This window comes from Balaenoptera physalus, assembly GCF_965194825.1.
Source record: "Balaenoptera physalus genome assembly, chromosome: 17".
Classification (NCBI taxonomy): Eukaryota; Metazoa; Chordata; class Mammalia; order Artiodactyla; family Balaenopteridae; genus Balaenoptera; species Balaenoptera physalus.
The window spans coordinates 53,037,797-53,060,415 of record NC_138895.1 but is presented as its reverse complement, the minus strand read 5'-3'; the positions used below and the strand labels follow the sequence as shown (position 1 = coordinate 53,060,415).

At 32.8% G+C, this 22,619-nt stretch overlaps 1 protein-coding gene and 1 pseudogene across 35 annotated transcripts in view; one reads left to right on the top strand and one right to left on the bottom strand.

Moving 5' to 3' along the window:
- RIMS2 (regulating synaptic membrane exocytosis 2) overlaps window positions 1–22,619 on the bottom strand; it is a 596,173-nt gene that overhangs the window by 102,217 nt on the left and 471,337 nt on the right. The window contains exon 1 of one of the 34 annotated variants that reach the window (XM_082434230.1): window positions 5,595–16,594. The exons of the other annotated variants lie outside the window; for them this stretch is intronic. The gene's annotated coding sequence lies outside the window, so the exon portion shown is untranslated. Of the gene's footprint in view, window positions 1–5,594; window positions 16,595–22,619 lie in introns of those variants that run through there. 34 annotated transcript variants of the gene reach the window in all.
- Window positions 16,588–17,519, top strand: LOC309647217 (peroxiredoxin-1 pseudogene; annotated as a pseudogene). Its single transcript has one exon. The product of its transcript is annotated as a peroxiredoxin-1 pseudogene (transcript).

Sequence of the window (22,619 nt, the reverse complement as noted above, 5' to 3'; positions counted from 1 at the left end):
CTTTCTTTCTAGCTCATTTCATCAGGTATTCTCACTATCAGTATTCCGAGAACTTTAATTTCTTCACTTTTTCTCCAATTACCAGCCCCCTCATCTTTACTTACATTTAACTAGCTTAGACTCTGTAGCCTATCATTTCAATCACTCTTTTGCAAATACCCTCAACTTTTTTAGTATCCCTCTTTATATGGCATCCAACCGGCAGAACCTTGTGATGAAGGCTACGATGTGTTTCTTCTATGCCTACATCTCAACGCATGAGCATTGCTGAGAAAACAAAATTCAGTAGGACACATTGGTTCCATTATAATTCACTGTCATCAGCCACAAAGGTTACTCTTCACACCTGCTCCCCACTCTCCACAATAACCACCGCACTCCTTCCTGCTACTCAAACCCTTTTGCTTTTCTCTTAGCAGAAACCTTTTCCTTACACTTCATAAAGAAAATGGAACTATCAGAAGAAATTATCTTACCTTAAAAATAATATATATACACAAATATTTACACCTATATATATAAACACACATACATACACAAACATATGTATGTATATATGCCAAACATCTCTAAGTTTAAGTTAGCTAACTAAGCTACTTTTCTAAACTCCAGCACTATCTACCCAGTCACCTACTTGTCACACAGGATATCACAAATTTGATGTGTGCCAAACTGAACTTAATCTTTTTTATCAAATATATTCCTCCTTCAGTCTTCCCTGTTTCAGTAAAGAGTCTAACTGTTCACCAAGTTGCTTAAGTTGGAAAGTCAAGGGTGCACATCATTTCATGAACCAACATTACATTTGACATCATGGACTTTCGGATGCCAATTACAGTGTTTTCTCAGGGTTTTATTATATCTCCATTATATAAATTATATTGCAATTGTTTGCTCTAATGGAACTCGGATAATTCATTTTTCAGTGTATTTCAGCAGCCCCAGTACCTGATACTTGGCACTAAATAGATCTAAAGAAAGAATTCATTGAATAAGTGGATTCAATAAATTCATTATATGAATGAATGCTCCTAGTAATGTAGGGATAATTAAATACTAATGTTTAAGTGGCATCTAGTAAGTTTCATAAATCATTCTGGTGCTCAGTAAATATTTGCTGATGATAAAGAAAACAAAACTTCCTAATATATGTTTTAGAAATAGATAGATGTCAATTAATTTATTTTTATACACACTATGTACAAGACACTGGAGTCAATACTATGCCAATTATAAAGAAATATAAGACACGGCATTTGTTCTAAAACCACTTATAACTCAGTTTGCTAAATGAAGCATAAAGACAACATATAACCCTGGGCAAAACATGGTAAGTGTCAAGTAAATGCTAAAGACACCAAATAATAAAGAATTTCAGATAATAAATTAAGAATGCTACTAATCTCCTCTGTCCATCTGTACACTTCACAACAGTCCTCCATCCCATGCAGGCCGTGCAGTTCCCAGACGCTGCACTCATTTTTGCTTCTATGCTGGTACTGAAAGCATTTCACTAATTTGGAGCAGCTTCGTTCTTTCTTCCACTTAAACTAATCCTTTTATCTTCCATTATATTTAGCTTACATCTTCAACAACGTGCGGATAGTTAAAGCATACAGTGAGATGTCGGCAAATATTTTTATTTACTTGTCATACAATCTTGTTCTTAAGTCTCAGTTCTGTCTCTACATAAAAACAGCCTAGTCTAGAATGTATCACTTTGCTGTTCAGTTGCTTTTTAAAGTAAGGATGTAAGACATAACTTAAGGAAAAAATTGTATTTGGATCTAGAATGGAGTAACATTCAGGAATTGCTACATCAGATCACATTTTAGCCCATGGAGCCTAAGATTTTATAAACAACAAATACATTTTTTTCTTTTACAAATTGAAGACATTTAGCCATGCTATTTAAAACAGGTGAAAACACTCTATTTTAAGACGTTTAGCCACTCTATTTACATTTAGCCTAGCATATCAAATAAACAAAAATTTTAATGAAATAGGGCACAGCTGACTAAATTGTACCACTTATTCTGTTATGTCAGAGAAAGATTATTTTTATATCTTAATTCCTCAAAGATTAGAAGATAAAATGACCTATTACTTGACTATTTAAAATGTAGCGTTTTGGTAACATTTTGAAAAGCCATTACCCTTGGAAATGCCCTTGGAAATTGTTTGATACTCAAATATCCAACTCACCAGCACAGACGAACTTCTAAATACCCTCCTCAAAACTGGATAAACACATTCTTGGCCAGGTTAGCTGTACGATCCTTCTCATCAGATGGTAACTGGGGAGAATGTAAATTTGGTGCCAGATCATTCCCACTCCTAAAACTAGCACATCTGGCCATCTTCTCAGGTACAACCAATGAGCTGTCATTTCATTAGACTCAGAAGACCCTCCCTGTTTCACCTGTTTTAACTAAGCTAAATACCTTTTCAATTTGTAAGAGAGAATATTTACTGTTGCTTATGGAATCTTGGGCTAGGTGGGCTAAGATGTGATCTGATGTAGCAACGTGTGAGTGTTACTATAGACTGTATTCAGACACCCTCCCCCTTTTCCTAGGTCACCAACCTGTGACGGAAAGGCCTGCATATGAGAGATATGGGCAGAGTCAGTATCAGTTGGCTACAATTGAGTTACCAAGCTAGTCTCCATGCCTAGAAATTTTAAATTAGTAGTACATGACTTTAAAGTGTTGGCATTTCATGTATAAGTTTTACCTTTAAAGTTACAGTTAATATTTCTTTTTTATTCTATTTTAGCAAATAATTACCAGTGCTTCCTGTGTGTCACTGTTATAAATTATTTGTTAATTTTCATTTACCTAATCCTCAAACAATCCAGTGAGGAAACTGTTAATATCATCACAATTTTACCGATGAGGAAACTGGGCACTGAAAGGCTAAGTAACTTGTCCAAGGTCTGTGCACAGACAAGATAGTAAGTAGAAAAGCCAGGATTCATACCCAACTGTCTGGCTCCAGAGCCTTCACTTTTAAAATAATGCTATATCCTACACACATTACTCTTTCATTCACTTACTCATTCATCCATTCTTTCTAACATTTAGTGTGCACTTACTATATATACCAGCATTGGGCATTGAGTAAGATACTCAGAAGATTTTTGTTGAATTAATGGTTTTACTTCAACTTTATTCCATTTTTGTGAATCCTTAGGTCACTTCTGAAGTAATTATAATTTAAATTAAAACAAGTACAACCTTAAGAGGCAATATTTTAGAATAGGCAAGAGTAGACATATTTATGGAAATAATTAGCCTGAAAGAAGTGAACGTTCCAGAGAGTTAACAGAACAAAAATTTAACATATATATGGTATTATATATTTTCCTACCTTTTACAAAAGCCACTGAAATCATTTAACTTTTTCTTGATGACTAGGATAATTATAAATATCATTTATTATTCTGAGTTTCAGATAATTTGGAACTTAGGGCTGAATGGGCACTAGCTTCACAGTGGCCATGATGGAAATAGGCTTGAAAACTTGTACTTTCTCTTTGACCCCTTATCTCTAGAGGCAAGTATTGCTGTATAAAATCAAAGACCAAAGCAACTTTATCAAAGGATATTTCTTGCCTTAAAAAAAATCTTATTTTCACTAATGTCATCAACGTGCTTTGGATTTTCAGCTGCATTCAAAATATCTTTCTCATACTGCTTCAAAAACAACAGCTTCTAACGTCTAACATATTGAATGCTCACTGCATGCTAGCCATTGTGTTAAGCACCTCACATATATTTTATCTCGTTTCACATTCATAACAAACTTTAAGGTGGGTAATTATCCCCATTTTGCTGATAAAGAAACTTGACTATTTGGGAAGTAACTTGTTCACTCTGACAAGCTGACGAGTAGTTTTGATTTAAACCCAGGTTTACCTGGTTCTAGAGACCATTTGCTGAAGCACTGTACTCTACTGCAGGCCTGATGCACCCACTAATAAAACCTCATAGGTTCTTTCTAAAATCAGTTTATACCCATCACTTGACTTCACTGGCACTATTTGATATCTAGCCATCGAAGAGTTTTGATACCCTCAAGTGAGTTTGGAAATTATGTTTCACTGAAGTTGCAAAAATGTAGAAGAACCAGTAAAACATTATTTTCCATTTATGCATTAGCTTACCTTTTTTTGGTTGGGTCAATCTTTTATTTTGCTTTTTTTTTTAAAGATTTTTTTGATGTGGACCATTTTTCAAGTCTTTATTGAGTTTGTTACAATACTGATTCTGTTTTATGTTTTGGTTTGTTGGTCCCGAGGCATGTGGGATCTTAGCTCCCCAACCAGGGATCAAACACGTACCCCCTGCATTGGAAGGCGAAATCTTAACCACTGGACTGCCAGGGAAGTCCCTTATTTTGCATTTTGACAGTAATTTCTCAACTTCCATACTTCTATTACTTTTCAGTAAGTAAAGTTAGAGTGGACTTGCTTTTTACCAGTCATAGTTAAGACATAAGGAAAATAGTAAAAAATTGACCAAAATTCCGATTTCTCCCTACTAGGGAGGGAGGAGTCTCTGGATCTGGGGGGTTAGGAGGATACAGAAATTTTTTTTTTTTTTTTTTTTTTTTTTAGTTGTGCCACATGGCTTGCAGGATCTTAGTTCCCCAATCAGGGATTGAACCTGGGCCATGGCAGTGAATGCACCGAGTCCTAACCACTGGACCGCCAGGGAACTCCCCACAAGTTGGTTTTTATTAGGAAAATACTAGTGTTACAGCACTGAAATAAATTTCACTAGTCTACTTCTTAATTTCAAGCACAGGAGCACTAAACCTTGCTTCTGAGGAGGAGAAACTTTCCAATACAGAGAAAGACCAGCAAAGATGAGCCTATTACAACTTCATTTCTCACACATTTGGAAGAGACCCTCAAGATCAACAGCCATTCATTTATTCATCAAGTATTTTGGAGTTGTGAATGCTTTTCCCCACAGAAAAGATTTACCTTGCATTTTTAAGTGGTTAAATATGTGACCTTTTGAAAGGTCTAGGATAATAATTTTCTGACACCAAGATTAACATACATTTAAGAAAAGACAGTCAATTCTTATTTGTTTTCAAACTGGAGACACCTGATTTACTGACGTGAGCCATGGTGGAAGCGAGTGGTCCTTATATATGTTATTAGCTCTCTAAGATTGTTCAGGAGACTCCTGTGTCAATGGATGCCTTATCTGCAACGCCATGACATCCTTCCAGAGCTTTAGGATTGCTGACATTTTACTCAAGTTACGTAATTTTGTCTCTTAGTTTGAATAATAATAATGATAACAACCACTTATGTGCTAGGCACTGTTCTGTTTTATGTATATCAACTAATTTAAACCTCTTAAAGAATCTACTATGTAAGTACTATTTTTATCTCAGTTAAAGACAAGAAAACTTGATGAAGGTGTGGAATCAGGGCTCAAAGTCAGTACGCCCCTAGAGTTCGTGCTGCCTCTCTTGAAGTGATGAAGCGCACCTTCTTAAAATACACATCGCTCAGTCAATTGGCGTTTAGAAGTATTTAGACTTTCAACTTGACCAGAAGTAGAGACACTTACTTTCTTTTCAACTTCAGTCACTCAGAGGTGATTGGTCGCGATGTCTTGATTTATATGTGTTCATAACACGGTCCTGTATCGCGGGAAGCACAACTCAATTATACGGATTGTTTGGATTTCAGTCTTTCCTCTGCCGCCGGTGCTCTCCTCTGGGTGTCTGCTGCTGACCACCTCCACTGCCTCTGCACTTCTCCTGCAACTGCTCACCACTAGCTATCTTTTAATATAATCTCTTTTCCTGTCACTTCTTGTTTTTCATATTCAGTGGCAAAACCTTTATAGACATGACCGGTAAGTCAAAGTGTTCCTTGTTCTCCATGGGGCAAACTGACAAATCACAGAATGCTGACTGTAATCTTTGTAATCTTTTCAGTTTCTCTTACTGTGGGTTGGACAACTCTGCTGCTCTTTCGGCAAAGCTTTTGGGGATAATTCCAGAAACTTGAAGGTTCCTCAAGTGAGCTGGGCAATGAGCCAAGCAGTAAATTTTGTTCTTGACTTATAAATATTGTTCAGTCGGAAGAGTATATGAAGTACACAGTTTCCAGATGAATTAGAAGAGTAGTTCTTAAATTTTAGTGTTTGCCAGAATCACCCAAAGAGCTTTTCAAGCGTACAGTCTGCAGCTTAGTCTCGGGGATTCTAATATGCTATTTCTGGCATGAGAGCCAGAAATTTGCATTTTAAAGTTTCTCTAGTGATTCTAATGCAAGTGACCATACAAAAACCACTAAGAAACTCTGGTGTAGGCGAATAAGGAGTGACCTTATTAAAATATCTTATTTAGTTAGTTTTGCCTTTTAGCTTAGATAGAATTTTATGGTTAAATTCCTAAGTCTATCAGCAAGCAGATATTACTGGATTTCTCCAGCCCCAGTTACACATATTTTTGGAACCGTCTAACTAAAGGATGATCTGCATTATCTTTAATTAGTTCTTCATACACCTGGAGTCATGTTAGATGCTTCTTTGTGTTATTCTAATTCGCATACACTTAAGAATGATTTGGATAAAAAGTATTTGTTTTTCCCTCATGTATAGATATGATTGTATATCATTAAATATTTTTACACTGGTTGATTTTAAATTTTGAGAAGAATAAAATAGTATTTTTGGTACAGCAGTTGGTATGATTTTACAGGTCCACTTTGATTGATAATTCCACACATAAGAAAATCAACTTTGGGATTTTTTTCATGTACTTATATATAAAAATTTTATTTGGAAATTAGCTAATTTTACTTTATGTATTCTGTGTCTTATTAAATTTCTGACCTTACTAGTCTCTTATTTTCCTGGAGTTGAAATAATTTTTGACCACAGAAGGCTTTAAACATTTGACCATTTGTATTTTGAGCTTTGAAAATAATTTTAAATCACTATGAAGCAACCTTAGACCTGTATATTAAAATTGGTTAAAAAAATACAAGTTAACCATCATTTGCAACATTTTTTGTAATCTACCAATGTTTTACATTTGGCTATATCCTGTTCCTATATGGAATGTATTTAAGAAATAACAGAAAGATCTAGTTTGCATATCAAATATGTTATTTTAAAAAAATCATCTACTATTATGTCTCAGCTTACTGTCCTCCTTTCATTCCCGTAATAAGAAATTTAGTGTAAATAATACTTGTCATACTCTTCAATTCTTAAGTACTATTTTTATAACTAGTGTAAAACTTTATTCTTAGAGGTTTTTATTTTTTAAATGGGAGAAATGTTGCCTAAGTAGAACGATCTGGGGCATTCCATACTAAACTGAAGGATACAAATGATTTTTCTGTGACTCAGACTTTCCAGAATTATTGCTTATAATAATTAGAATAAAAACTTTTTAGAGTTGTTGAAACATCATAAGGCCCCTTCATTTCCTATGATCCTAGATTAAGTAAAATCAAGAAATATACAAATCAAATGAAGGTTAGCGTTATAAAATAAATGTATTTTATAAAAGGTAATTAAATATATTTTTTTCAGATGGCAAAAATCTAGTTACTCCCATATTCAAATGCAATATTTTCTTTGCTTAAAAATGTCATTCCACTTCACTCTCTAATTTATTGAACATTTTTTGTGAGATTACATTATACAAAAATAACATGACAACAATGCAAAGACCTTAGCAAACTGAAAATTAAGATATCAAAATATAGTGTCATTTGGTAAATCATATATTCTTTCCTTTATTCTGCAGTACAAGAAACTTTCTTTAGATTCATGTTTCTTGGCATTCTGAAAGGAAAAGAGTAATTTTTTGATAGTCAAGTACTCTATTCAGGAAGTATATAGGGTAATAGGAAATTTAAATGTCTGCAGAGGAAACAGTTTAAAATAGTCTGAAAGTGGTATAATTAATGACTTATTTTTATTACCATAGCTTTAAAAACTAAAGTTAAACATGAAGTTAATATCTATTTCAGTAACAATAACACGGATGGTTTCTTGTTTCCTTTTAACAGATTATACGTGTGAATCTAAACAGAAATATGCAAATCCACTCTCCGATTAGCTTCAGGCCAATTTCATGCCTTATTTTTAAAAATTCAAAAATTTGAAACTCTTTTGCTCTTCATCTGCTCAAAATTACTAACCCTTTAAACTTCCCAACTTTTCTTTCAACAGTCATAGCTACCAAATATAGGAATACTGAGGTTTTCCACCTCTTCCTTTCCCTTTGCCCCCTACATTGAGGACAAGAGGGAACCCCAAGCATCAGTGGCTACGTGTAAGATCACCCCCGCAACACCACAGGCTTGAGGGAAGTGGGCCCTGGAACTCTGTGTGCTCCTGCTGAGAAACCCCAACTCCAGCAAACAGCCTCACTCACCCCTGCTATCAGGACTAATCTCACTATCTATTCCCTTCAGCCCTGTTAATTTCAGTCACCGCACAAAGCTCAGAACCCTTAAACCTGCACTAACTTTCTGGATTCAGATCTTCCCCTGTTCTCTGGGCAGTGAGGCAACGTTTCCATCTCCTTTACTCTAGCGCACTACTGTCCTCCTCGCCTCTCATCATCTCACATCCAGTATATTTACTTCTTTGTCAGTCTCCTCCATCAGAATACAAGCTCCATGATGGTGGGAATTTTGTCCGTTAGTTCATTACTGTATCCCAAGCATATAGGGCCTGGCACTTAATAAGCACTCAATAAATATTTGTTGAATAAATGAATGAAGTAATTCAATCAATCATCAAACCCTATTGACTAATTTTTTGTAATAGTCTTGGATTGTTCCCTTTCTTGGCTCTTCTTGCTATCTCTCCAGTCCAGCACCTTATTAAAACCAAACTAACTCCATTTTCAGATTAATTGGAATAGTAATACTCTGAGGTAATAAAGCAAATGCTGAAATATGGTAAAACTGGGAATGGGCATTTGCTCTTTAGAACTTGACTGGTGTGTCTTCCCTTTACACTTCCTTACATAAGGAAAAGGTGGAATCATTGATTATTTAATATGTGTAACTTTATAATATTTAATATATGTAACTATGAAATATTCAATTATTGAATATATCTTTATAATAGCAGTTATAATAGTGTGTTGTAATTATTTAAGTGTCCACGTCCTCCATTAGCTTTGACGTCCTCAAATTAAGAACTGTTTTCATACATCTCAGTACCTCTCCAGGAATTATCACAATTGCCAAAATGTAGCAACTGAAAAAATGGCTGGAGAAACAAAGGGAGGGAAAGAGAGAAAGAGAGGAGAGGATGTGGGAAGAAAGAAGGCAAGAAAGAAGGAAGTTAATTAGTTCATTCACCTGTCAAATACTGCTAAGGAGAGGGGCCACTTAGTTAATCTACATGTTCATTTCTTTCTACATTTCAGTGGTGACTAGAGGGAAAGGACTGGATCCTTCATGTACCTATATGCAGCGATATTTCCCCCACAATGCAATGGAATTCATTATGTCCGGACACTTTAAAATGTGATATTTTTTAGGTCTTTTCCTTTTTTCCTCCTCCTCCTTTTTGTATTTTAGTTTTACAGTACTGTTGCTGCCTATTGTAAGACTAATATCCCAATGTTTTTCCCTAGAAAACTTGTTTAAAAAGTTCTAAATAAAAATCAGTGCTTAATTTGATTATACATTCTGTGTTATAAAATGAACCAAAAGAGTGAATAAGAATAGCCTTTAACTTTTTTAGTTAATAAGTTATTTATTTAATCTAAGGCAATACACAGCTCTCAATGGGAATGAATTACTATTTTTGGTTGATGGATACAGTAATGACTAACACATTGTCTTCACTCTCATGAACAGCAGTCTAGAAACACATCTCAAAATTATAAAATGGTGAAAAAAACACAGATGAAAAAGTTACTAGATACTTTTTCAAGAAATTATCAATAACTAACTTGAGTTACTAAATGGCTCATTCAAATTATAATATAAATATGCTTTATATTATTGGGTAAAAGCAAAAAATATTAAGCATTCATTTTTCAAAGTTATAAATTATGATCTAGCTCATATTCTTTGGAGTTTAGATTGTTAAATGCTTACATTAAATGTTACTTAAAAGTTAAAATTATGATAAAAATCTGAGTTCAGTAGGTGAAAGAGACTTGACGATCATCTGGTTGGCTCTCTATATGACTGCGAAAACTGAGAAATGAAAATACTTGCCCCAGGTCTCACAGAGTACCAATAGCCAGATGGAATTAGAATCTATCCAGTTGAATGCTGTTTCTACTACAACATATGGAAATGTGCTAGGAAAATTATTGGACATTAACTCTGCTTATCACAATGTGCTCCACATTTGTTAAAAATACAAGAGCTTTACTATGCTTAAGTAAAAATAGAGTTCCAAAATAATCTTTTATTAAACATGACAGAATATTAATCTCAATCAAAATTTCTGTCCATATATGCACTTGCTTTTGCTGTTCAATCAAAAGATAAGGGTGTGCCACTTTTGCGGGCTCTAGGTCACTGCAAGTTTTCAGTCACCATTGGTTTTATTTTGAGCAATAAAAAATGCAGCAATATGACAGGCAAGAATGGTTAAATTGCCCTTATTCAGCTCCAACCTGGGAGCACTTGATTCAGACACCAATCAAGTAGAAGCTGACGGCCAGAACAGACACGCTTTATTTGTATTGTAAATTTTGTTTCAGAGAGAACACTGAGAAATCAAATTTAGAAGTAAGCAAAAATGAATAACATACCATAATTTTTTAATTTAAAAATAATTTTTTAAAATTAACATTTAGACAATCTTACCCTAATGAATAAGTGAACACTGGGGCATTTTGAACTTATTTGAAAATTTTACTCTTCAAACTTATGGGTAAAGTATATTTTGCCAAGCATTTTTCTTTAACTGCTATATATTTATATATATATATGTATGCATATATATATATATATATATATACACACACATAGCATGCCTAAAATACTATAAGCACATACAAAGTTCTGGTTCTATACAATAATTTTAAAAAATATGTTTTATGTACATTAACCATGAAACTTTAACCTAGGAATTTATAATTATCAACTGGAAATAGAGTGACTCTTCTTATCAAGTTTTTTCCTATGACATTCTCATAAACTTCTTCCTTATAAAGTTCTTTCTTCATAGTAACACGTCTCTCTCATACTACATAAAGAATTCTAAAATTTTAAAATTTCTTATCTATCATAATAAACAGATAAAATAGAGTTAAGAAAAGGAAACTCCTCTATCATTGGGATAGCTTTCTTAGTCATTGGCAGTATTTTTACTTCCTTCTCATAATTCATTTCTTCTACTGAAATCTTCAGTAGTCAATGCCAATAGAAGTTCATAGCATATTCTGTCCAGAACTGCAATGCATTTCTACTGTGCTCTTCACATGATGCTAAACAATCTGTGTAATCATAATATAAATGTCCCAGTAGGAAATCAATTGAAAAACTTAAGAATTCCCTTAAATTATACATTTAGATATTTAAATGTGCATAGATATTGAGCAGCCTGAGTGGAACCAGAAATTTGATAAGGCTATGTAGAGATCTCAGAATTCAGTATAAGAGAGAAGACAAAATTTCCCAAATACTTATCTTAAGATATTGGGTTTTGTTAATTAAAGCAGAAGATAATACTCTGCATAACCAATCAATAGAAAATGTAAATATTATTTTGTGCATATTTACATTCTCTGGAAATTCTCAAAGATAAGTTTTCTTTCAAAGGTATATATTCCTACAAAAATTTAAAGTTCCGTTACCCTAAAACTGTAAACTTGTTTGAATGCATTAGATTATATCCATGAAATAAAGAAAATATGCCAATATACACACTGTATGCTCATATATATCATTTATGTAATTTAAATATTAACATGTACAGTGTGATGAATTTTGGACAAAGCTGTATTAAACTGGCGTAAATAAATTTCTGAGTTACTAGATCAAAAAAAAAAAAAAAAAAAAAGACGGCAAAGCTGTGAGCAGATTACCAAAGCACAGTTATTGATGTTATTCACAGTTATTGAATTACTCCAAATTCATGCAATACTTTATTATACTTAGAGTGATTAAGGAAAGGTCTTTATCATTTAAAAAATAAATCTGAGAAGTATATATGAGAGATATACTGTTTATACTTGTTAGACCAATAGAAAAATTGGTCTTTTTTTTAAAAAGGAATCTTATTTATCTTTATAAATAATAATAATTACTACGTTGTAATATGCCATGCCTATTTGGTTTTCGACACACATTTGATCAGAGTTAAAAACAAAATGGAAACCATTCTCTTTCATGGTAAATTAAATAGTATCTCCTAAATTTCAAAACTACTAGCTAAAAGTATCAAATTCAGTTTATCTCACTGTATACCATATGAACCCTAAATCAATCAAGAATAGTTATTTAATTTTGCATTTTAAAGAGCTGCTTTTATTAAAACCATTTTTAGAATTTAACTGTTTTCATTTTCTAACAAGCTCAATAAAGCTTAATTTAATTTCCCCTTAATCTAGGTAGTCATATTATAAAATATAGAAAACAGTTTTTCACATGGGCAGCATCATTTATTTATACTTATTTAGCATTTCTATAATTAGCTCCACTCCTACACACTTAAAATCCATTACAGAACTTCCTTTTGTATCTGTTAAGGACTTTACAGTAATATACAAAACAATTCCATATAACATCCTATTATTTTGCTTGTTATCAGACAAAAATGAGGCAGAGCCAAAGTTTAATTTGTTTATAACATCTCTCTCTCTACCTACTTACCTACCTACCTATCAACTTACCTATCTAGATAATCATTAACATGAATATTTTAGAAATGCAATATTCTGATTAATCTGTATATACATTACAAGAATGTTCTAAAACACATGAGCAGTTTTCTTAGAACAATATGAAGAATATAATTTATTCCTTTTTTGACCATTTGGAACTTTTAGTAACTCATGGTCATTATTTTAACAATAATTACTATTTCAGCTGCAAACTCGTGGCCCATCCAGCAGATCTGGCCCACTGATGTACACCTTCTTTGTCCAGAAGAGTGGTTTACAAAGTTAATATAAGAATTAGGGGTCTTGGTTTCCTGAAACATGAGATCTGGCAATATTGCCTGCACGTCTGTGTGGCAACAACTGGCTGAAGCCGAGCAGTAATTTCCCCCTTCAAAGGGAGCATGCCCTTTCCAGTTGGCCAGAGTCCCAATACTACCTCGTCCTTAAATCTGATTTTAATCACTCATATTACCTACATGGTCCTGTTAAGCCTTTTGACTTTAAGATCCCCAGACTAGTATTAGAACACTGTAACTGTAGGAGTCACAGAAATTACACTTAATAAGTCTGCAGAAAATTCTGTGAAGGTTGCCTTTAGAAGAAATCGCAGTTATCCTGGTGTAGGTAGTTTTTATGGTACTTTCCTATTTCTGGTAAAGCATGAGAGTAAATTGTAACTAATTACAATTCTAGATAGTGTGTTTCTAGTTTGTCAATACCAGAAACACTGAGCAATTGTTTCTACATTGTCAGGAGGAAAAGTGAAAGATTTTGTCCTAATAAAAGTAATCTAAATTGGAAAGGAAGACGTAAAACTTGTCACTGTTTGCAGATGACATAATATTTTACATAGAAAATCCTAAAAATGCCACCAGAAAACTACTGGAGTTCATCAATGAATTTGGTAAAGTTGTAGGATAAAAAATTCATATACAGAAATCTGTTGCATTTCTATACACTAACAACGAACTATCAGAAAGAGAAATAAAGAAAACAATCCCATTTACCACTGCATCAAAAGAATAAAATACCCAGGAATAAATCTACCTAAGGAGGTAAAAGACCTGTACTTGGAAAACTATGACACTGATGAAAGAAACTGAAGATGACACAAATAGATGAAAAGATATACCATGTTCTTGGATTGGAAGAATTAATATGGTTAAAATGACCATACTACCCAAGGCAATCTACAAATTCAATGCAATCCTTATCAAAATACCAATGGCATTTTTCATAGAACTAGAGCAAATAATTTTAAAATTTGTATGGAAACACAGAAGACCTCAAACAGCCAAAACAATCTTGAGAAAGAAGAACAGAGCTGGAGAAATCACGTTCCCTGACTTCAGACTATACTAAAAAACTACAGTAATCAACACAATGGTACTGGCACAAAAACAGACACATAGATTAATGGGGCTGAATAGAGAGCCCAGAAATAAACCCACACATTTACGGTTAATTAATCTGTGACAAAGGAGGCAAGAATGTACAATGGAGAAAAGATAGTCTCTTCAATAGGTGGTGCTGGGAAAACTGGACAGCTACATGTAAACTAATGAAATTAGAACATTCTCTAACACCATATACAAAAATAAACTCAAAATGGATTAAAGACCTAAATGTAAGACTGGAAACCATAAAACTCCTAGAGGAAAACAAAGAACACTCTTTGACAAAAATTGTAGCAATAGAGTTTTGGATCCATCTCCTAAAGCAACTAAAAGCAAAAATAAATAAATGAGACCTAACTAAACTTAAAAGCTTTTGCACAGCAAAGGAAACCATTGACAAAATGAAAAGACAACCTACGGAATATGGGAGAAGATATTTGCAAATGATATGACTGATAAGGGATTCATAGCCAATATACATAAACAGCTCATACAACTCAACATAAAAAAAAAAAACCTTGATTAAAAAATGGGCAGAAGACCTGAACAGACATTTTTACAAAGAGAAAATGCAGATGCCCAACAGGCATATGAAAAGATGTTCAACATCGCTAATCGTCAGGGAAATGTGAATCAAAACCACAATGAGATATATCCTCACACCTGTTAGAATGGCTATCATCAAAAAGAACACAAATAACAAATGTTGGCAAGGATGTGGAGAAAAGTGAACCCTTGTACACTGTTGCTGGGAATATAAATTGGTTCAGCCACTGTGGAAAACAGTATAAAGGTTTCTCAAAAAACTAAAAATAGAACTATCATATGACCCAGCACTTCCACAACTGGGTATAGAGCCAAAGAAACCCAAAACAATAATTCACAAAGATACATGCACCCCATATTCACAGCAGCACTATTTACAATTGGCAAGATATGGAAGCAACCTAAGTGTCCATCAACAGATGAATGGATAAAGAAGGTGTGGTATATATATATACATATATATATATGTAAATGGAATAAATGGAATATTATTCAGAAAAAATAATGAAATAATGCCATTTGCAGCAACATGGATGGACTTGGAGGGTATTCTGCTAAGTGAAATAAGTCAGACAGAGAAAGGTAAATACTACATGATATCACTTATATGTGGAAGCTAAAAAATATAAGAAACTAGTGATTATAACAAAAAAAGAAGCAGAGTCACAGATATAGAGAACAAACTAGTGGTCACCAGTGGTAGAGGAAAGGGGGGAGGGGCATTATAGGGGTAGGAGATTAAGAGGTACAAACTATTATGTATAAAATAAGCTACAAAGATATATTGTACAACAAGGGGAGTATAGCCATATTTTATAATAACTATAAATGGACTATAACCTTTAAAATTGTGAATCACTATATTGTACACCTGTAACTTCTATAATATTGTACATCAACTATAATTCAATAAAAAAATATTTTAATTAAGTAGAAAAAACAGATAAATTTAAAAAAGAAACAAGAAAAAATGAAACAGCTGTTATTCCTATGCAATTTATTTCATTAAAAGTTTAAGAAATTTAATCATTATTATTAAGATTATATTTTACGATTTATAATTAATTGAATGCAAATTTAAATACATTTATACTCTCAGCTTCAGAGTGCTACTATTATATTTTGTCATTGCGGAATAATTATTATAAACTATTGTGTAGTAATATTCTGAGATAATACATCTAGTTATTTTCAATTCATAAACAGTATTGACTCACAGGTGTTCTCATAGTTAATAGAGTTTAAAAATTTGCAATCCTTCAATGCAAACTTAAAAAGCTATCAGGGTTTAAATATTTTTCTTAGAAATTTATGTAAATGAAAAATTTAAATAATTAAAAAAAGAAAAAAACAAAATTGAACAATAAAAGCATTGTAGGAATATTGAATTTTTAGTCTATTATTCTCCAAAGCAACTCTCCTGATGATTAAGGCATGGATATCTAATCCATCACTTCAGAAAAATGGCACTCTCAGATTTTTCAAAGTAAAGGAGTTGGTTCTGAAGTCTTACTTTGACTAACAGAAATATTAGATATTAACATTTATAAGCAGATTTCTAAAGGCTTAAATACTACTAATGACTAGATTTGACTTTACACAAAAGACTAGTTAAAACATTTTATAGCACACTTTATATATTTCTTAAATAAAATATATTAACTAATTCTTTCAATGTCTTTCATATCAGAGATGAACACCTGTGAGTCCTCTTTCATCTTCATTTTCCTGTTTTTTTAAAAAAATTCATTGTTGCAAACTTATAATTTTAAAACTTATTTTAATAATTTTAATTTTTTGGTGTGTGTGCTTCCTGACTGTCTTTTGTGGCTTGTTAGGAGTGCTGATCGCAATATGTCTTCAGGAAATGCCAAAATTGGGCACCATGCCCCCCAGTTCAAAGCAACTGCTGTAATGCCAGATGGTCAGTTCAAAGATATCAGCCTATCTGACTACAAAGGAAAATATGTTGTGTTCTTCTTTTACCCTCTTGACTTCACCTTTGTGTGCCCCACGGAGATCATTGCTTTCAGTGATAGGGCAGAAGAATTTAAGAAACTCAACTGCCAAGTGATTGGTGCTTCTGTGGATTCTCACTTCTGTCACCTGGCATGGATCAACACACCCAAGAAACAAGGAGGACTGGGACCCATGAACATTCCCTTGATATCAGACCCCAAGCACACCATTGCTCAGGACTATGGGGTCTTAAAGGCCGATGAAGGCATCTCATTCAGGGGCCTTTTTGTTATTGATGATAAAGGTATCCTTCGACAGATCACCATAAATGACCTTCCTGTTGGCCGTTCTGTGGATGAGACACTGAGACTAGTTCAGGCCTTCCAGTTTACTGACAAACATGGGGAAGTGTGCCCAGCTGGCTGGAAGCCTGGCAGTGATAGAGCAAAGAATATTTCTCTAAGCAGAAGTGAGCACTGGGCCATTTTAGGGCCAGGCTGCAGTAGGTGGCCATGAGAACAAAACCTCTTTTGTACTATTGTCATGCTTAAAACACAAGACCTTACACTCAGCCCAGATGTGCTGTGGGACAGGACAGGCCTTTCCTGCAGGGGTTGGGGAGGCCAGCCTTTCTTCCTCTGGAGGGAATGGCCTGAGCTGTATTATGGGGCAGGCAAACTGACGTGTATAGTAGTAGGGTATCACTTTTGGTCTTTTGTAGTTTTATTAAACTTGAGCTGAGAAAAAAAAAAATAATAATAATAATAATTTTAATTTTTTAATAATAATTTTAAAACTTCAAAACTTATAATGTTTTAAAATTGTGCTAAAGAGGTAAATTTTCACATTTTGAAGTTATTTTCAACCTTTCAATACAAGATGTATGATGTATTGATTTAATATTAAATTGTGCAATAACCTCAAATGGAGAAACAATTTGTACATAGTGAGTGAAATGCAGATATAAATGTAATAGAGATAAATGGAACATGGCAAACATTTATCCTGGGAAAAAACACCATTTAAAATGCCCAAATAGAATTTCACTTAGGTATGTGCTGTTTTTGTTTTAAAGGTAAATAATAATTTTAAAACAACAGTAAGAATATTTTAAACACACTTGGAGAACATGAAAATTACTTTCCATGTAGGAATAAAATTTGACATAAACTAGGAATTCTAATATCAGAGCAATGTATTTGTTAGAGACAAATTTAGATATTTAATAATCTAGGTTTATTAACTTAACTACACAAGCTGCATAACAATATATCTACAAAATAGATCATGATTTGACATTTCCCTTATTTGTGGTGTTTTACTTTTTTTAAAAAAGGAGCTATTATTCCATTATCCTACCTTATACTGTGGTAAAAGACTAAAAACTGTGGATTTAAAAAAAATCAATGAATTGCTTAAACATCTTTTAGTAGCGCTCAATAAAACTTGATAGTGGGAATAGTTTGTTGTATTGAAAAAAAAAACCCCACATAATTTGAGATCAGCAGTCTAGGGTTGGAGCATAAAGGATCTATAAAAAACATGAAGAACTGCACCAAAGAAGAATTATCATATGCATATATATTTATATACAACGTTGGTTATATATATCCCACTGATTATAGATTATATATTCTATTATTACATTATATTTTTATATTCACATATATATATAGTGTATCTATATATAAAACCAGTGGATTAAATATAACTTGGTTCACTTCTGAGATGATAATCCCCGACACAACTCCCTCTTCCAATCCTGTTTTCATGTTCTTAAAGTTGTGAAATATAAATACAAAGGAGTGCATAAGACATATGTTTGATTAAAGAATACTTATAAAGTAAATACTTTTATAATCACTCTCCAAATTAAGACATTGAACATTTTTTTCAAGTTAGAGGCAGGTAGGTTTTGGCTCAATTAAGGAAAGTCTTTCTGGTAGTTACAGATGTCTAAGAATATAATGCTGCCTTATAAGGTTAGACAGTTCTGAATTCTTCAGGCAGATTAGACAATCAACCATTAATGATATTGTATAGGGTTACTGATCATCACACCTAGATATACTGGAATAGAATGCTCATGTCAAGTGTACAGAATTATGTTTTTAAAAAGCTCTCCTACTGATATGTTTATGAGCTTGGTTTGGGAACCACTGATATAGGAGGATTCCTTCCTAAGTTCAGAGTACTAGATAACTTCTAAAGTCTCTTCCAATAACGATGTGTGGCTTTCTGTGTATTACAGTCCAGCTATGAAAGAGAAGCTCTACATTAAGATTTTGTGAATCACTAATAAGAAAAATTGTAATTAAGCAGAGGGAATATGATGATTACAATATTTCATAGTGGTTAAAGGAATAGTGGGAAAAGGCACTTAATTTTATCTAATTATTTGATATTTTAAAATATTCTTTAGAATTGTCTTTCTTATTCATTGTCTTTCAGCTGTTTTAACAAAAAACACATTTTAAAAAAATACTGAAATAATTAGGCATTCGTTGATCCATTCATACTTCAACAAGTATTTGTTGAGGGCCTACACTAGGGACTGGGGACTGGGGATACAGCACTGCCAGAACGGATGAAGACACTGCTCCCATGAAGCTAAAATTTCAATACCGCCTCAATATCTGACAGCAGCACGCCTAAATCAAAGTTTCCTTTCATTTTTATAGTGATAACCACTTGTACAGATTGAACCCAATTTTAAATTTATTTTATTAGAGCAGATCAGAACCTTAAACCAGGAGAATCCTCATCTCAAAATGTAAATAATAAAACCTTCTCTGTCAACCTCTCAAGTTTACTGTTAAAATCTCATCCTATATACATATGTATATATGATATATAAATAATGTGTACATAACATATAAATAATGCATACATATAATATTAAAGTATATAATGTATCAATATACTATATTATATACTTACATATATCATATTTGGATATATGTATGATATATAAAATCAGTTTTTAACCAATAAAGCACTCTACAAATATGATACTAACATTATTATTTATTAAAACAATGATAACAATAAAGTGGTGGAGACTTTGAAAGTATACTAGCACAATGAAGTAGCTATATATTAACGAGTACATAAATATGTCCCTTATAATATTCACTTATTATTTTATTGATAGAACTTGATGAATATTTTATGTATCCTTAAACATAAAGAGAATTTTGTTGTTTATTCTATATAATGTATAGACTTAATTCTTTTAATGAAGAGTATGTATACCAATAAATGGCGGAAACACTAAAGCTTAATGACGTGCTAAAACACTGGATATGGGAATCATGCACTACATGACTGTTAAATAACAATGTAAAACCAACTCTGGGAGTCTAGAGAATTAGAAATAAGAAGGCATCAAGTTAGAGTAAGATGAAGTAATTCATAAAGAGGGAAATTGGGAGACTTTTACTAGGTGTGTGCTAGATTAGAGCATGGCATGTATACACACATACACACACACATACATATATATACACACATGCGTATATATGACATAAATAAAGCTCTACACCTGTAATCTCCTTTCATCTCTGAAAATAATGGTTCCAAGCAAATGTGTTATTGCAAGTATAGAAAAGGATGAAAAAGATATAAAATGGGCCACTCATCAACTCCATTTCTTTACATTGCAGCTTAATTGCTTTATTTGAAGTGATTCCCTAAACAACAGAGTGAATTAAACTTTAAAATATATATGAAAAGTCAGCAAAAATGATCAATGTTCATGATATTTGTTGAAATATATAATCTATTTTTATGTATCCCCTCTATTACTGTCATTACTTGAAAGATAAATCTTATCCATATTCCTTGGATAGTACTTCTCCTTTTTGTTGGATTTGCTAATTCCTATTTGATTTTACAATTCTTTTCCTAGTCCCACCTGTCTGCTTCTTTAGGGACAAGATCAATCCCTACAGTAAGTTTTCTCAGCTCCAAGGATCTCTTCTGGGCAATCCCAAATTTTGTACCAAAATTCTACGCTTAAGCTCAGCAAAAATAAAAATATTTATTTCACGGAGAGAATGAAAGTGAAAGTTAGAAATGAAAAATTGAAGCATGTCATTGAGATTAAGGCATATTTCCCAAATACAGTTTGAAAACATTATATTAAAATAGTCCATCATAAAGTTTGGGGAATGCTGGCTTAAACAACTTTTTTGCAGAACTTCTCAGAATGCTGATGTATACTATGAATCTCGAAGATAAGGATAGCATGTGTAGTACAAATCTATTGACCTTAAAACCATTTATTTTTAATCATCAGTTCATGGGAATTTCTGGAAATGCACTTGGAAAGCATTGATTCAAAAGATTTGTTCTTATATTTCTAAGTATTCACACTTCATATTCTTACATTGCTGACTGATTTTAGCTGGAGACAGACCCTTCCAGATTTACATAGCAGGAAGATTAAAAAAAAACAAAACTAAGTAGGAGAACCTAGGAGACTCAAGTGAAAAATAATATATAATGTTTTAATTATTGTATTTTTTTAAAGATTTTTTAAAAGCCTTATGCTTGGTTTGCATCGGAGCTAAGACAACTATTTGACAAACTTCAAATATGTTCTTAAGCTATTAATTCAGAAAGACTTTAAATGGTTAGTGGCTTATAAGAAATTGTGGATTTTCTTCTGAGATTGTTTTCCTATCCTGGATAATGCTGAAAGAGTCACTTGTCTCTTCCTGTCTCAGTTCACTTATTCTAAATGTTTTACTAAAGGTAAGCATTATCCAATCACATATTAAAATTACTTTTTACACTTTTACTCTATATTGTAATCATTTATTTACTTCTCTATCTCCCCTCTGGACTTTAAGCTCTTTGAGGGAAGGAATTAGGTCTTGTTAACCAGTATTTTAGCACAGAATCTGGCATATAGAAGATGTTCAAAAATATTGGCTGAATAAACGAAGGCAATTTAGGAATAAAATCATTTTAACTCCAAGACCATTAAAGGTCCATCACTTCAAACTATGAAACACATCCCATAAAAATTTTCCAGAATCTCTACTATATTTATTACTTTGTGAAATGACCTTACAATAAAATCTTTTTTTGCATTTCAGAAATTATTTTCTCTTGCACAAAACATAAGAAGGATCTATCTTATTCTGAATTGTCATCTGGCAAAGTGTTATAGGAAAGTGTCTATGAAATATGCAGATCTAAAAGCTTTAAAAAGTGAGAATTTCATAAATGTATTTTCCATCTCCTCTCCTTTTCTTTCTTTATCAACCCCTATTATATATCAAATGCTTGTCATGTGCCAGGAATGATGTTAGAAGCTTTCAGGATATAATCTCGTTAAATTTTGATGGCAACCCTGCAAGAATATTATTATTATTACCCCCAGTATATAGGTGAAGAAAGTGGTTTTTATTTGCCCAAGTTTACATTGTTAGCAACTGGCAGAACTAGGATTCAACCCAGTTTTGTCTGAATCCAGAGCTAAGTTTTAGCCATCATGCTATATTATCTCTCATGTTTATTTTCGGAGGACTTAGGTATTACTTATTATAATACTAAAAATACATTCTGGATGAGGATAAGTGATATTATGCTTACTATGAGTCAGTGTAACATGGCACCAAGTTCTTATTCACAACTTTGCAAAGCAAGCCAGCTGAATCCCCAACGTGCCAGACTGGAAGGCTAAGTCTCTGCACATGACAGGTGCATCATGGAAGGTAGTAATTCATGCTCCATGATAAACAGAAATAGTAAAATTAAGTTGGTTAATTCTTAGTGTCCTGAAAATATGCAGTTGTCTTCAGATAACTTCAGTATTAAGTGCTACATATCATCTATTCAAAATATTTT